This window comes from Hibiscus syriacus, unplaced genomic scaffold (genome assembly GCF_006381635.1).
Source record: "Hibiscus syriacus cultivar Baekdansim isolate YM2019G1 unplaced genomic scaffold, ASM638163v2 tig00110213_pilon, whole genome shotgun sequence".
Lineage (NCBI taxonomy): Eukaryota > Viridiplantae > Streptophyta > Magnoliopsida > Malvales > Malvaceae > Hibiscus > Hibiscus syriacus.
Window position 1 is genome coordinate 1,994,928 of NW_024062630.1, and position 18,201 is coordinate 2,013,128.

General features: G+C 33.5%; 1 long non-coding RNA gene and 1 pseudogene across 1 annotated transcript; one reads left to right on the forward strand and one right to left on the reverse strand.

The window, feature by feature from the left end:
- Positions 1-4,038: 4,038 nt before the first annotated feature.
- On the forward strand, positions 4,039-8,216 carry LOC120113715 (annotated as a pseudogene).
- A 1,753-nt stretch (positions 8,217-9,969) lies between these two features.
- LOC120113732 lies at positions 9,970-10,430 on the reverse strand. Its single transcript, XR_005515334.1, has 2 exons — positions 10,344-10,430; positions 9,970-10,269 (listed from the first exon to the last, which is right to left on the reverse strand). It is a non-coding gene; the product is annotated as an uncharacterized LOC120113732 (long non-coding RNA).
- Between the last annotated feature and the right edge of the window lie 7,771 nt (positions 10,431-18,201).

Sequence of the window (18,201 nt, forward strand, 5' to 3'; positions counted from 1 at the left end):
ATTTATAATTTTTAAAATATTTTAGATATCAACATTTTAATTTCGATTAAAAGCGATGATGTGTCGAGTACCCCACCATAAAAAAATGTGAAATATGTCATGTAAGTAAAATTAATATTGACATATATTGTGTCAATAGTTATCAGACCAATAATAAATGTTGATAAATTTTCGATTAATGATTTTTATCTAAAAATTATTTAATAAAAAATAAAACGTCAAAAAGTTTAAAATTCAACATGAAAAAATAAGAAGTAAAATGTTATTCTATGAGATGTTAAAAAGCGAATTTTTGCATTAAATCTCTTTCAAATATCATTGTCCCCTTGCTGTTTTAGTGAGTTAGATGAAGTGAGTTACTGTTACAAAATGAGTATAAATTATATTTAGCGAGCCTTTGCTTTATGATGCAACAGAGTAATAATTAAGTTGCCTCGCAAAGAATCTTAATTGTTCTTTCACTACTCTCCACCTGAGAAAGACAATGGCCATTGCTTTTGGTACAAATTTGATTTGGTCAATGTGAAATTGGCTGAAGAAAGTGTAGGGCCAATCGATGGACCACTTTTGGTCCATCTTCTAAATCTCATTCTTAGGTCACACTATAAGGTTACTCTTCCCTTTATAGTTTATACACAACCAAAAAGACTGGGTATTCAAAAGTATACGACCCGAATAATTTAACACGTCGACCCAATTAAAAATTATTGAACATTTATAATAAATGCATCTAATTTTAGTGGTCAGACACCCTATTCGTTTTTTTTTCACAAATTTTCAGGTTAAGCCTCTGTCATAAAATAATTTTAATTGAGTACTCACCGATTCAATACTTGATTTTCGCTAGAGTTTCTCTGTTATGAATCTTATGATCACTTTTGCAGATTTTGCCGTTGCCCCTTGTGTTGTGTTTGTTAAGCTTTATAATGTAAATTAACAGTAGATACAAGTATTAGAATAAAAATAGGAAAAATCATTGTACCTCCAAATGTTGAGTTCGACATGCTACCAACCTTTGTAAGGCAATTAGGCATGTAGACGAACCGAACGCACACGAACGGAGGTATGTTCATGTTCGTTCATTTAATAAATAGACGAACATAAACGAACACGAACATAAACGAACAAAATTTTTTTTGTTCATGTTCGTTTATTAAGGAATATAATTTGTTCATGTTCGTTCATTTAATAAATAAACGAACATAAACGACACGAACATAACGACACGAACATAAATGAACACGAACATAAACGAACATAAACGTTGGAGACCCTACCTTCCATTGTTCTTTCATGAAAAATAGTCGACAATGCAAATCAACCAAATCTACAGTGATAAATAGCGTAAGAGTTGATTAGCAGTGATGAAATGTTTGAAGATATCAAATATTTCGATCGATCTTTTAAAGATATTAAATGATTCACACAACTTTAATTTAACGCTATACATTTATCTTAGTGGTCCATGATTACATATGAACAATCATTTTCTCCTATTACACTCTTTTTCAGAAATTGCATAGAAACCTTTGTTTTGTTTTCTGGCAAATTCTATATATTTTTCTCTTTACTGATGCTCGTATACTTCCGATTGTTACCTTTATATTCCCATCTATTTCTAGAAAGAAGTATGATGTTTTCTTGAGTTTTGAATGTGAAGATCCCTGCAATAACTTTACATATCAACTATTAAGCCAAATAAAACAGAGAAAGAGATGAAAACAAACATGTAAAACTTCATATTGCACTATAATATAACTTGTTTTGAAGCTTTCAGCGATCGTCTCCACTCTCTAGTGAACACTAGGGTTTGGGAAAAAAAGGGGGAAATGAATATAGGTGCGAGGTGTCTCACAGGTTAACATATTGGATTTAATCTCCAAATAAAATTGGATTAATTATGGAGTTGGTCATCAGAATATCATATTAATTAATATTTTTAAGATACTTACAAATTGGTCACCAAAATTGATTTAAGAAGATTGGGTTAAACATAAATGAATGAACATAAACGAACATAATCGAACGAACATAAACGAACATAACCGAACGAACATAACCGAACGTTCACGAACGTAAATGAACGAACGAGACCTATGTTCATGTTCGTTCATTTAATTAAACGAACAAAAAATCTTGTTCATGTTCGTTCATTTAATAAATAAACGCACATAAACGAACTTCCCGCCGCACGATTCATGAACGATTCGCTGAACGTTCAGTTCATTTACAGGCCTAAAGGCAATCAGAAGTTGATAGCTATATAACTTTGTCCCAAATTGAATTTGGCTGATAAAACAGAGAAAGGCAACAAAAGCCAACTGACTGATGGGCAAATGCACATTAATATACACTAATCGTTTTGCAACATAATTTGAAGAAGAAATTGCAATGCAGTGTCTTAGGCTTAGCTTCCCAGACCGCTTTTAGATTATCAAATTTTAATTTTTAAACTTTATTTTGAATAATACAATTCGTATTTTTAAATATGTTAGTTTTTAATTTTTTTTTAGAAAAATTAATGCAGATTTTTCGTTTTAATTTATAAAAAAAAGGAAATTGGATACCCATTACCCGAACTAGCGGGTACCCAAATCTTACGGACCATACTATTATGGCCAGGGCATGGGCCGAATTTTAAATATCCAAAATTTTGCGGTACTCTGTATTTCGAATACCTAATAAGATAAATACTCAAATATAAATACCCTAAAAAATACATCTCTCAACTCCCTTAATCTTAAAGATTAAATCATATTATCTATTTATATTATTCAATTATAAAAATCATAAAAAAAATTATTAGCGATGAATATCTATTACATTAAATGTACTTATTAATAAATCATTTTTATTAATAAAATTAATAAAAAAAAGTAATCTAACATTATTAATTATAATTAAAATTTTAGGATAAATTCTAAATCTAATCATAATCCTATTTAGAAGGGAGAAAATTGGGGTTCTAGAGAAAAAAATGAGAGTACTCCTAGTAAGTGAGTTTAGAACCCATAACATAAGAGGAATATGAGAGAATAAAGATGAACGATTTGGCCAATTGGCCAAACATACATACTCAATTAAAATTTAAATTTATAACTAAATAATTAAATGACTAAAATATAAAATACTTAGAGTTTAATGATATTTTATAAAATTTAACCATTTTTTATTTTCAAGGAAAGTTGAATTTCACTACACAGTAAAGGGAAATAAAAAAAAAAGAGTTAAATATAAAAAAGGTACCTAACCTATGTCGGTTTTTCTAGTTTCTAACGTTTATTTTGTTTTAGTTTGGTGCCCAACGTTTCATTATGTTACTCAAAATGGATCAAGCCATGACGGACCGTTAGTTTTCTCCGTTAAGTAACACGTGTCACAATCTGATAATTTTAAATTTTTTTATATAAAATTTTAAAAATAAAATTATATATATTTTTTAAAAAATAAGACTTAAATTTTGAAATAACCTCAAAATTTTGAAAACCTTCATTTCAACCCCTAAACCCACGCCGACCGTCGCCCTTTGTCATCGACGAAGCTCCACCCGACCTCCCCTCCTCTCGGCGACCAAAACCCCTATAAAATCATGGTTGATCAACGACCGATCAACATTTTATACCCGTAAAACCTAGGATGAAAACCACGGTCTCAAGCGATTTCAATGGCCAATCAATGACAACTACAATGACTTATAACTAAGATGGTGACAAAGACTATATCGTCGGTAGTGGTCATGATCGGAAATAGCAGCAACGGAGGTTAGTGTTAGGATTTGGGGGTTTAAGGCTTTTTGTAATTTAAAATAAATAAGTTTTTATAAATATACTAATATTTTTAATATTTTTTAAAAATAAATTTTAAAATTACGAGATTGTGAAATGTGTCACTTAATAGAGAAAACTAACGGTTCATTACAGCTTGATCTATTTTGAGTAACATAATAAAACGTTAGGCACCAAAATGAAAAGAAATAAACATTAGGTACTAAATTGAAAAAATGGGCATAGGTTGGGCACTTTTTTATATTTAAGCCAAAACAAAACAATAAATGCAATAAAAGTAAGTAATTTATATAGGGCTTATTTATTTTTTGATAAGAATATAGAGGGCTTTATTATTTCCTTGGATTGGAAATCTCTGCAACAATCTTAGGACGAATTGCATTATTCAGGTATTCCCAAACTCCATAGCCTCGCTGGATTTTGTCTATCGTAATCAAAAGTTTCGATGATCTTCTTGTTAATTATTTATAGGGTTTAGCTTTACTTTCATGAATTGAATTTCAAAAGATAAGAAAAGAATCATTACTAATTTATTCTAATTCAAGCTCTCCAATTTATTGTTGATATTCCGAAGTTGAAAATTAAATATATTTAAACGATCATAAAAAACGCATTTGACAGTGGATTTTGCAACGAATCTCTGAAAAAATAGCAATTATTATTATTACTATTATTGATTGAATGGAACTTTCTTTCTTATGGGCAAAAACTGTTGTATTTCTTGGATTTTTTTATATAATTTGTGTATAACAGGTATGATTGATTCAACTAAGTGATATTGTCATTGGACAGATAACTCTTTGTAATTATCTAAATATATTTATATGCATGTGTGTGTGAACAGTTGTTTTACAACGGTGAATGTCATCCAAATCTGTAGAACTCAAATAAGCTTTATCTGGCCTTATGAAGATAATGTTTTGTGTTCCATACATAATGAGAGATACCTGCACCCGTGTTTTTTGGTTAAAGTTGCCATCGATTGTATGTTCCTTCCTTACTATCCCTTATAGATGGAAATTTTTCTGATTTAGGATGGCTTTGAAGAAGCCTTCCTGCTTATAGATTACAACTTTTAAGGTTTATGGTAGGAATGTAGGGACAGGGATCAGAACTCTGAGTGTAGGATGCCAGAGAAAGATAGGCTGAAATTTTCTGAGGCGGTGGAATGACAAGGAAATAAACTCATGGTTTGCTCTTCTGCTGTGAATTGTACCTTGAGGTATCATAGTAGTAGAGAGAACAGAACAAAGTAGAAATAAGAGAACGGAGTTTCCATGTCTTTGCTAAAGTAAACTCAAGTTGACATAAAAACCCTAATTATTTGTCTAGAAAAACAAAAATTACCAAAATTCCCTTGGACACCAAAAGCTCTGGTTATTCTGATAAGTTCCTTTCCTAATACCTAGTTAGTTAACATCTTTGTTTGCAAATGGGATGTACTTTATATAGCCAAGCCATTGATGTGCTAGAAGCTTCATTTTATTTTGGATTGTTGGAACTGACAACTTTGATTGCGAAGCTGCAGAAGAGGGGGAAAGGGGGAAAATTGTAAAACTGTTATCGGAATCTTTAATGTGAAATTCAAGTTAGGGCGAGTTACACCTGAATATTTTCATTGGGCTTCTGAATCTTCCTGTGATGGTTACTATTTTTTTTGCTGGATGCAATTCCCAGACTTTCCATGACTGGTTTATGACTTCAATTTGTTCCAGAGGAACCTACCCCATACTGTAGAGTATAGCTTGTAGAATATAAATTTTGGAAGATAGCTGGATATAGTGGTAGTTAGAGAGGCCTTATTTGAATTGGACAAGAGGTTGACTGCTTAGACTATTGAGCTACAGTGATATTGACATGGAAACAAACAAGTGATTCCTATTGCTGTGGCCAGGCTTACCACTTTAGTGTAAATAAGGATCCTTTTACTGTACGTTATGAGCTTTGATGTTTTCTTTAGGGCATTTTTTTCTTATTTATATGATTGGTTGTTTGGTATATGACTGCCGTGGATCAACTTTATATCTAATATTCTGGATATTGTGATGATATAATGCTCTTTCAACTTCAAATTTGCACGAGTGAAATGCAATGAACTAGGATCTTGCAAAGGAGGAATCACTTTGATGATAGGTCTAATTTTAATTGTTTATTTGAAGTCTTCTACATATTCCAGAATGTTTTGTCTTTTGAGTTTAGGTTCAATTGTTCTGTTGTATTTATTGCTCCTTGTACTTGACTGTGTTGTGTTGCATGTATGGACAAAAGTCCCAAAGCATTGCATCAATATCCAATTGTTATTCATGTCACATGATGCAAGAGTAGTTTTCAAGTTTCTTTATGAAGTCAAATCAAAGTGGGGACGTGGCGGCGCTCTTAGAACTTATAGGTCATATTTCTTTCCTCAGGTCATACAGTAACAACGGAAAATGGGAAGTAAAGGTCGAATTCCACCCCTCATCTGAGGCATCCTCTCCCTGGCCCTGGCATGGTACATTCTGACCCATTTGGTCTAGGAATTCCACCCCGTCCAGGTCCTTTTCCACATTTTGATATGTTGCCACCTCCAGAAATCATGGAACAAAAGCTTGCTGCACAGCATGTGGAGATGCAGAAACTTGGTACAGAAAACCAGAGGATCGCTGCTACCCATGGGACATGAGACAGGAGCTTGCTGCTGCACAGCATGAGTTGCAGATTTTGCATGCTCAGATAGGAGCGGTAACATCTGAAAGAGAACAACAAATGAAGAGCCTTACGGATAAAATAGCTAAGATGGAAGCTGAATTGAAGGCAGCTGAGCCTGTTAAGAAAGAGTTGCAGCAGGCACATTCTGAAGCTCAGAATTTGGTTTTAGCTAGGGAAGAACTTTTGTCCAAAGTGCATCAATTAAATCAAGAGGTTCAGAGAGCTCATGTGGACATGCAACAGATACCAGCTTTGATGGCAGAACTTGAGAGCCTCAGACAGGAATATCAGCATTGCAGGTTTTTGTTGTGCTCTTATCTATGGGTGTTTTTGGAGCAAAGTTGAGAAAGATTAAAATACAGCGGCTGGTATTGAACAGAAAATTGATAGTAAAACTTTTTTTTTCTATTATTTGGAAGTCTGCTATATTTTTTTTTTCAAAAATTTTTTTGGAGCAAAGTTAAAAGCTTTTTCAGATCTTTCTTTTTGCAGATGTTTACGTTTCATGTGTCACAATTATGTGATAACCTATTCTTGATCATGCAGGGCTACATTTGATTATGAGAAGAAACTCTACAATGATCACCTTGAATCACTTCAGGTGATGGAGAAAAATTATATGACCATGACTAGGGAAGTGGAGACGCTTAGAGCCGAGCTGACAAATGCTTCTAATGTTGACAAAAGAACCGGTATCCTTTCTTCTGATCTTTTCATTTTGAGATTTTTTACCCCCCCCCCCCAACACACACACACACGCACACATCACCAATGTAGATGGCTCATATATGGAACCAAATGCAGTTGGGCAATATGGCAGTGCCGCAGGAAATAGTGAGAACGATGCTTATGGACATCCTGTGGGACAAATGCATATGAAAATGGTTATGGTATTCACCAGGTGTGTAATCTTCCATGATGGCATAAATCTGTCTCTGCTGAAATATGAATGGGTTGCTAGTATAAATTACATTATATCAAAGTTGATACTTATTTGTATAAACATGAAATCCATGGATTAATTAGCATTTTTTAAAGTATGGAACAGTAACTGCACAAAGAGCAGTAGAGTTCTTCCCACTCTGCCTTTGTGGTTGCTAATTCAAAGGCATCCGTGATTCAATGTATTGAGAAATGTGTTTCTTCTGCTAATTCTTCCATCTTGTAAATTAATGGCATTCTTCTCATTTTGCATTACAGAGACATGGTGCTCTGCCACCTGCTGCTATTGGTGCAAATGTAGTTGCCGGTTCTGTTTATGCTGGAAGTCAGTCTGGGTCGGGAGCTGCACCTACGAGGTCCAGCTACGAGATGTCTAGAGGACGTCCCAATGATTTTTCAAGAACAACTGGTCATGAATCACAGAGGGTGCCAGTTTATGATGCACAGAGAGGACCTAGTTACGGCGGTCAAAGAGCCCATGTCTATGATCAACAAAGAGGAGCTGGCTATGACACCCAAATAGGATCTGTAAATGATCCATCCAGGGGTGCAACCTATGATGCAGCAGCAAGAAGTCTTACTGCACCACGTGGTCAAGCAGCACCCCAGAATAACGGACCTTATGGATCTGCAACACCTCCTGGTCGAGCTGGAAACGCATACGAGCCACCCACTCGTGGTGGAAATCCTGCAAGGAGGTGAGAATTATATCATTCAACATTTTCACAGGGATAGAAGATGGCATGAATCTGATAACAGTTCCTTCTTCTTTAGCCATTATTATAATCATGTTTGTATCGAACAAAGTATGCAAGTGTCCACTGACCCTGTCTATTAAAGCTTAACCGAGTCTTATAAGACAATGAACTAGTTTTATGCGGCTTTCGGCCTTATAAAAAAATATTAGAAAAATGTTATTCGAATTGGAGGCACATAATGCTACATAACAACAAATATCTGCCGATGCAGTTTAGTTGAGTTTTAGTTTGGACACGATTAATGCTCTTTTGCCGCCTATGTTTTTTGTGATAACTACCAAAAGGGCAGTTCAAATGTTAAACAAGTGACAACATCAAAACAAAGCATTTACCATAATCTACTTTTATGGACAGCTTTTGGCGACGAAACCTGTAATGACATTTGTTTTTGTAATCTTTCGAGAGGATATGTATATAATTAAAGCACGATGACCCACCATTGAAACATCATATTCATGTGGCCAAAATTGCCAAATATCGTGGCCTCATATGTGCATAATGCACATTTTCCCCATTCTGAGTCATATCAATAATGTTGCATTGAAAAAGCAATTTCCTAGTTCTTTTGTCATTTGTTCTTTGGCTGCTGCCTTTTCGTGTTGTTCAAATGAATATCTTAGCTTGTGACCAAACACTGACCCAAAAGGTTTATGGAAAAATAACATCATCCCATTACTCGATGTTTTGTCTCGTCTTTGCTGTAATACGTGGACAGATTCAAAGCTTCTGCTTTTAAAATTATAACAACTTGATCTGATTGTTGCTTTCAAAATTAAATAACTTGATGTGCTTTTCGTATGGTTAGGATTTTTTTAAAGGTGAATAGAATTTAATTTAATTTATATATTTTTTTAATTTTAAGTTGTTTGAGCTCAAATTTTTAGTTTTGAATTTAGGTTGATTTTAAATTTCCAAAATTAAAATTTAAAATGACAATATTTTGGTTTTTTAACTAAGTGATTTGATTATTTTATGATTGTGGCTCTAATTTTCCTATTTTTCCAATTCCTCCCTTTATTTTAAGTTTATGTTTGTCAAGTTTGAATCACACACTCCTCAACTATGATAGAATATCTATGTAACTCCAATTCTTGTTTTTAAAAATATATATTTTTTAATTGAATCTCTCAACTTTGCACTTGTTTCTTCAATTCCTCATTAGTTTTAAGTCTATTTTTTCATTTCATTCTTTAAAAGAATAATAGTATCAGTATATTATATAATTTTAGATGATATTTACTTTATTAAATAACATTATAAATCTTAATTACATGTGTGACAAATGATATAAAAATATATAAATATATCGTATATGGTTAGAGAGAGATTTGAATTGAAATCATCCAAATCATTTTACAAATAAATTATATTTAAATTTGAATGAAAACTCAAACAAATATATTCCATTTGAATTATATAAATTTGACCGACTTGAAAAAAATTCAAAATAAAATTTAAATTATAAAATAGTATTCATAAAATCATTCTATTTTTTTTATTAATTTAGAGTAAATACAAAACAGTAACTCTTAATCTTTTGACATTGAACGCTCATACCTAAGTATCTATGGTGCTCGAAGTCGGATCTTCAAAGAATAACAACAATTCCTTTATCACGGAGATCACTTAGTTCGTGCAACACATTTTTTTTAAAATCCACTTGATTGAATACTCGTACCCATTTCAAATAAATAGTAATAAGAATAATATAATTTTCCTCACGCTTCCAACGTTAAAGTTAATTTTAACTAAAAATTGCAAAGCTATATTAAACTTAATTCCAAGAAGAAGAAGAAGAATAAAAGGGTTATTTGAGATTGATAATAGAAAATATACAGCACAGCAGTATTGATATGAGAAGAGGTCAGAAAGCAAAAGTCTTGGTAGTGGGAGAATCGGCAATCTTGAGGGTGCGTTCGATGAGCTTCCGTGCTTTCCTGCTCCTGATTTCCACCCTCATGCTCTCGCTCTTTTCCACCTTGTCGTAATCCCCTGGTTTCTTCATCATCTTCAAGCTCCTGAGTTTGGATTTCAAGCTCACCACCATTCTTCCTATGCCCATCATCACCATTTCTTTCTATACAATTCAATCAAACCTGTTCATTAAAAAAAATCCATTAGAGGAAAGACCCAAAACGGAGCAGGAGAGAAAGGAGTGAGAGGAATGGACCTGTTTTACAAGGAAGAGGAAGGGAGAGCAGTTTAAGAGGTAAGTATGCACACCACGCATTTCTTAACGTCTCTTATTCTTCTTTATATATTATTGTTATCATGTGGAGGTGATACAGCTACAGTTTCCGCTTTTGGATTTTTTTTCCCTTACTCTTTTATTCCATAACTGCCCTCTTTTCCTTTTTTTTAAAAATGCAACTTTTATTCTCATGAAAATTGTAAAATATCCAAGTATTGTTGGTTTTTAGGGCAATGTCATATAAATTATTGGGTAATTTTTTTACATTGTAAATTTCTAATTTGATTATTAACGATTTTTATCTGAATTATAATAGTCTGGTGTGACACGTTAAATATGTTTATTTAATACATTTATTTCACATAAAATTTTCATTTAATTTAGATCACTATATTCACCGTAAATCTTTTAAATTCAAACTTTCACCATCTTCCTATCATTATGCTTGTCGATCATCTCCCTCTTGTTACCTTCATTCACTATTTATCATTCACATTGTCTCATTTATCACTACATCATAAAATCACCATCATCATCCTAAGATTCTAAATTGAATTTTTGTTGTTGCGGAAGACGGCTATCGGATAGAGCAAAATCACAACTGATAATTTGAGAAAATGAAAAATGAAGATAAAAGAGACAAAATTTACGTGAAAATCTCTAAATAATATAGGGTAAAAACCACGGGCAACAGTAGAATAATTTCACTAAGAGAAAATATGAATTACAACTTCTCTCGATCTACTAAGGAGAAAACAATGATAATTCTCTCTTGATAAATAGGAGAAAACAATGATAATTCTCTCTTGATAAATAGGAGAAAACAACTCTCAAGAAACTCTCTAAATTCTCTATAGTATTGGAAGAAAGCTAGAATGCTTTGGGATGGTTTTGAAGCTAAATGAGCTAGAGTATTTATAGTTGAAGCTTAATGACTAATCTTATAAATACCCTAAAGTTTAGTGACTAAAGTTTGTAATTTTTCCATTTAATTTTCAACCAAATTTCCAGCCAACATGGACCAAATTCAGCCACTCCATGCCACCCCATTTGCTTGCTTTGACATTTCAACAATCTCCCACTTGAAGATTTGATTGGAACAATCATATCTTCACACCATTCTTTCTACCTTGTACCATCATATTGCTTATGTCTCTGACAGGCCACAGGAGGATCGACACCAGATAAATTTATCAGCGTTGATCGCCTTCGTCATGAAATCTGCTATGTTGTCTTTGGTATGGATCTTCTGCATATCTACTGTCCATTATTCCACCTTTTCACGAATGAAATGGTACTGAACTCGTATGTGTTTTGTCCTTGAATGAAATGTTGGATTCCTTGCTAGATGCAAGGCGCTTTGACTGACACAAAATAGAGAGACATACTCTTGATTGTGCCCAAGCTCCTCCAATAGCATCTTCAACCAAATTGCTTCTTTACTGCCTTGTGTAGCTGTTACATATTCTGCCTCTGTTGTGGATGTAGCCACAACTGATTGCATTTTTGAAACCCAGCTTACAGCTCCACCAGCAATTTTGAACACATATCCTGTAGTAGATTTGCTTTTATCTAAATCCCCTGCATAGTCAGAATCAACATACCCATTGATAAGTAAGTTTGATCCTCCGTAACATAATGCAACATTTGAGGTCCCTTTGATGTACCTCAGGATCCTCTTTATTGTATTCCAATGCTCTTTGACTGGATTCGCCATGTACCGACTAACCACCCCACTGCTTGTGCAATGTCTGGTCTTGTGCATACCATAGCGAACATAAACTTCCCACTGCTGATGCATACGGTACTCAAGACATCTCCATCATCTCTTCTTCACTGCTAGGACTCATTCTGGAGGATAATTTGAAGTTAATACGAAGAGGGGTAGAAATTGACTTACAATCTTGCATGTTGAATCGTGACAAGATCTTCTTCAAGTAATTCTTTTGTGAAAGCTAAATCTTCTTATTACTTCTGTCTCGGTGAATTTGCATCCTTAGAATCTTGTTTGCTGATCCCAAGTCCTTCATTTCAAATTCCCTAGCCAGTTGTGCCTTCAATTCTTCAATATGATCTTTGTTGGGTCCTGCAACCAACATGACATCCACGTACAACAGTAATATAACAAAATCGTTATCACCAGACCTCTTAAAATAAGCACAAGGGTCTGAATTAAGTCTGTTGTATCCAAGGCACATAATGAAGAAATCAAATCTCTTATACCAACACCTCGGTGCCTGCTTTAGACCATACAAAGATTTGTTTAACATGCAAACCAAGTTCTTCTTTTCTTTTTCTTCAAAACCTTTAGGCTGAAGCATATAAATCTCTTCTTCAAGATTTCCATGAAGAAAAGTTGTTTTAACATCTAGTTGCTCTAGATATAAGTTAAATGTAGCACACATTGCCAAAACTACTCGAACTGTCGTTAGTCAAACCACAGGAGAAAATATTTCATTGAAATCAATACTTTCTTTTTGAGTATATCATTTGACCACCAGTCTTGCACGATACCTCTCAACTTGATCGTCACCATTTCGTTTGATTTTAAAGGCCCATTTATTACCAATTGGCTTCCTTCCTTGTGGTAGTGGCACAAGGTCTCATGTATTATTTTTATGAAGGGCTTCAATTTCTTCTTGCATCTCCATCATCCACAGTGAAGCATCTGAGATGTTTATTGCCTCCTGATATATTGATGGCTCACCGTCCTCTGTTAAAAGGCAGTATGCAATATTTCCTTCTATAACATAATCTGAGTGCCAATTGGGACGTCTTCTCACACGATCTGATTGATGAGTTATTGGAGCTTCAGAACTCTCTGGTTCTTGTTCATCATGTGCTGGTTCTGCTTCAGAAGAATCTCCTTGTTCAACCTCCTTTTCCATATCTATCTGTGTAGTCTTTGACTTTTCAGCTCTATCATCATCTTCTTTTCTTTGTAGTTTATCTTCTACAAAGATAACATCCCTACTGATGATCACTTTGCGGGCAGTGGGATCCCACAAGCGATACCCCTTTACACCATCAACATATCCCAAGAATTTACATTTCCTGGATTTTGGATCCAGCTTTGAAATTTCTTGGGAGTTGTACATCACGTACACAATACTTCCAAATACATGGAGGTTTGAATAATCAGTTGGTTTACCAGTCCACATCTTCATTGGTGTCTTCAATTCTATTGCAGTTGATATAGCTCGATTCACCAAATAACAAGCGGTATTGACTGCTTTTGCCCAAAATGATTTTTCTAGGCATGCATCCCTCAACATTGCTCTTGTTCTTTCTAACAAGGTTCTGTTCATCCGCTCTGCCACTCTATTTTGTTGAGGAGTATTCGTCACTGTGAACTGTCTTTTGATGCATTCTTTCCTGCAAAATTCATCAAATTCTTCGCTTGTGTATTCCCCTCCATTATCTGTTCTGAAACACTTGATCTTGTTTCCAGAATCAAGTTTCACCCGTGCTTTGAAGTTTTTGAAAGTTGAAAACACATCTAACTTCTTCTTAATAGGGTACACCCAACATCTCATAGAGTAGTCATCAATAAATGAGATAAAGTATTTTGCTCCACCTAGAGATGTAACTGCTGTTTGCCATACATCAGAGTGAACCAATTCTAGAACAATTTTGCCTCTAGAATTTGACGTGTTGAATTTCAACCGGTGCTGCTTACTTGTTATTCAATGCTCACACAAAGTAAGTGATACATTTGTTAAGCCTGGAAGTAGTTTTTGCTCCACAAGGACTTTAATTCCTTGTTCTGACATGTGTCCAAGTTTTTGATGCCATAGCATTATAGAATCTGAACTACATGAGGCAACAGAGGCTTCTGTTTCTAGCAAAGTCTCTCCTTTCAGTATGTACAAGTTTGCTACTATCTTTTCACCTTTCATCACCACGAGCACTCCACGGAATACCTTCATGATTCCTTTCTGTGTTTCAATCTTGCTTGCATTATTATCCAATAATCCGTAGGATAATAAATTTTTCTTCAGGCCTTTCACGTGCCCCACATCTCGAACAACTTTAATCGTTCCATCATACATCTTCAATTTGATAGTTCCCACGCCAATGATATTTAAGGAATGGTCATTGCAACTATACATAGATCCTCCTGAGACAGGTTCATAATGATGAAACCATTCTCTTCTTGAGGTCATGTGATATGTTGCTCCTGAATCAATGAGCCATATATCTGCAAATCTTTTTCTACCTTCCACGGTGGTTTATGCTTCACAACATAGAGCATCTCCATCATCTGAAGTGTTTGCGGTATTGCCTTGTGGGTTAGAGTTTTTATTTAGACTCCAACAATCCTTCTTCAAGTGACCATTCTTTCCCAAAATTGTAGCACTTTAAATTCTTCTTGCTCCTCGACTTCGATCTACCATATTTGTGACTACTGCTTTGGCCACGTTCTGTTGATCTCCCTCTCATCGTTGTCAACGCTTCTGCTTGTTGTAGATTTACTTGTCTGTCTTCCTTGTTCTTGCGCCGATTTTCTTCTTGGAGAACAGCAGTTGTAACGTCATCGAATACTAGACTGGTGACATTACTGTTTTGTCAAGTTGATGACGAGTTGATCATACGAATCAGGTAGACTTTGAAGTAGAAGTTCAACACGTTCTTGTTCTCCTATTGTACATCTTAAGGATGTAAGATGAGAAAATAACGTGTTCAGTGTGTTTAAGTGCTCCGTCGCTGAAGTAGATTCTGACATTCGGAGATTATACAATTTCATCTTAAAGAAAATTTTATTGTGCAGCGATGTGGCCTCATACAATTTGGTGAGATGATCTCATATCTCCTTAGTTGTCTTCTTCTCCTCGATGCTTGACAATACTTCATCTGCTAATGCTAAATGAAAGTTTGCCATAGCATTCCCGTCTATTTCGATCCATTTGTTGTCATCTGTGAAATCCACCGGCCTTTCACTGATAGCTGCTAGACAATCGTCTTTCCTCAGGATGACCTTCATCTTCAATTTCCACAATGAGAAATTTCTCCCATTGAATTTTTCAATATCAAATTTCGTTGCCATAACTTCTTTTTTGGATAGCTCCCACTATTTCACTATCGTGAATAGTTATCTGGAACCTTCAAAGAATGAGTAATAACTTCTTACTTTCTTATGTTGGATGATCCACCTTTTGATGGCAACCACAAAGACAATAAGCAGAGATATTACACACTCTAATCTGGCTCGGATACCAATTGTTATGGAAGACGGCTATCGGATAAAGCAAAATCTCAATTGATAATTTGAGAAAATAAAAAATGAAAATAAAAGTGACACAAAATTTACGTGGAAAACCCCTAAATAATATAGGGTAAAAACCACGGGCAACAGTAGAAGAATTTCACTATGAGAAAATAGGAATTACAACTTCTCTCGATCTACCAAGAAGAAAACAATGATAATTCTCTCTTGATAAATAGGAGAAAACAACTCTCAAGAAACTCTCTAAATTCTCTCTAGTAATGGAAGAAAACTAGAATGCTTTGGGATGGTTTTGAAGCTAAATGAGCTAGGGTATTTATAGTTGAAGCTTAATGACTAATCTTATAAATACCCTAAAGTTTAGTGACTAAAGTTTGTAATTTTTCCAGTTAAATTTCAACCATTTTAGCTACCTAATTTTGAACCAAATTTGCAGCCAACATGGACCAAATTCAGCCATCCCATGTCGCCCCATTTGCTTGCTTTGACATTTCAACATTTGTTACATGCTTAACCTCCTCATCCATCATCTACATACACCACCACTCCATCTTCAATAACTCCCGTCATCAATGATCATAGTTATTTTCAACAATCGATTATCAATACTACATCATTCTCATTGTATCTAAAATTTCAGTTCTCATTTGTCATAATTTCATAGAATTATTGCTACACTCAAGTGTTTATTATAATCTTCAAATTATTTTGTATGGTAAATTTAAACTCATAATTCATCAGTAGTGTGAACCAAACCCTATACACAAACGAAGATCAACAAGAAATAAGTTTAAAAGAGAAACAATAGAGGAAGAAAAAGGACTTGAACTATTGAGAATATTGAATTATAGTGATTTGTTGTAAGATTAACTTATCAACCGACAATTAAATTCATAAGACATAAATCAAATTTAATTTGAGACTTTGATTTTGCTTCCATGAAAGCATGCATCTTTAACATTTTTTTTCATTTATTATTTTCTTCTTCTTTCAAGCTTCACAGCCTTTTGAATTATTGCAGAAAAACAAAATATTTGTAAATACGCCCTTCCATTAGGCCCAAATATAAAATTGGCCCAAAACCTAAACCAGATTAAATTTCAAAGGAACCAAGCCTACCAAGAAAACCAATAATTTCATCTCGTCATTTTAAATCTAATTTCACTACAGCAAGCAATAATATATGGAGAAAATATATGTGAGAAAACACAGACAAGAAAAACAATTTCCATGCTTTAAATGGGGAACGAACTGTTGGAGTTTTAAACATATTTAATAAGCTATTGATGTTTTAAAATAATTTAAAAATTAAATATTTAAATAAGAACTATTTTTTCAGCTGCTACGTATATAAAGGATAAATCTCTTAAAAATATAAAATAAATGTGTAATATTTTCAAATAAAAATTTAGTCTTATAAAATATCAAACAAAGATGTAATAGTTTTCAGTCCACTTAAAAAATAACTTAACATTTTCGACAATGCTTTTTTCTTTTTAATATATTCTTTAATCAATTAGATTTATTACCACGACAATTATCTCAATTAATTAGTTTTTACTTTTTAATATATATTTTTTTAATTTATAAGTAATTGTTTTAATAGATTTAGACATTAGGCTTCTATATGATTAGATTTGAATATACTTTTTATTAATATAAAGTGATTATAAGATAGTACTTGTTTGATAGACTTTCAATTAATTTGATAATAAACGTTCAGACATCCCTGTAGACGACATATTCGAACTCGAGTCTATGAATAACATTAAATTATATTTTAATTATTTTTAAAAAATATTTTTATATGATCAATTCCTAAAAACTGGGTCTTTTATTTTGATATTTAGACAATTAAATTTATAAAGAATAATTGATAAGAAAACTTAAAAGCAAGAACCAACCTCTAACTTGTAAAAACCGTGTAGAATACACGGACAGGACGAAGCATAGCAGAGATCAAGGAATAAGTGTCTACTCCTATTCTACTCTTTCCCATTTTCCTTACCGCTTAAGCATAATGTTCCTTCCTTTGCCCTCTCATCCATGTTTATCGTCATTCAAAATGTTAGAATCAGTTTTCTTTCGTCAAAATGTGTGTACACAGTACATTATCAATAGTCTAAAAAATTTTCTGTAATGACACTAATTTTAATTTTCCTAGACTATCAGAAAAACATATAACATTTTAAAACTTAAATTCTACAATCAAATTTATATAAACTAAAATTACAGGGTTAATATATCAATAAATTTTCAATATTTTATTATTTATTTTTTCAATTGGTATTAATTTATAATATTTATTTTAGAAAATTTTATAAGAAAAATGGAAATGTTAATCCTCAACAGAAGCAAAGCAAACCCTTGTGGATAGTCTTCCCCTTAACTTGGAATCCAAATTCCAAACCAACCCGAATCATGATCTTGGTTGGGTTTGATAATATATTAGTTCAAATACATGGCCTGCAAGCCAAGTTCCTTAAACCCTTGAACATTATCAAAACAACAAGTTGTGTTTACATGTCGATCATTAGGGTTCACCGAACAAAAACAGAAACAGAAAACTAAAGGGTCAAACTACCCCCTATTTCCGCCCGCTTTCCATCA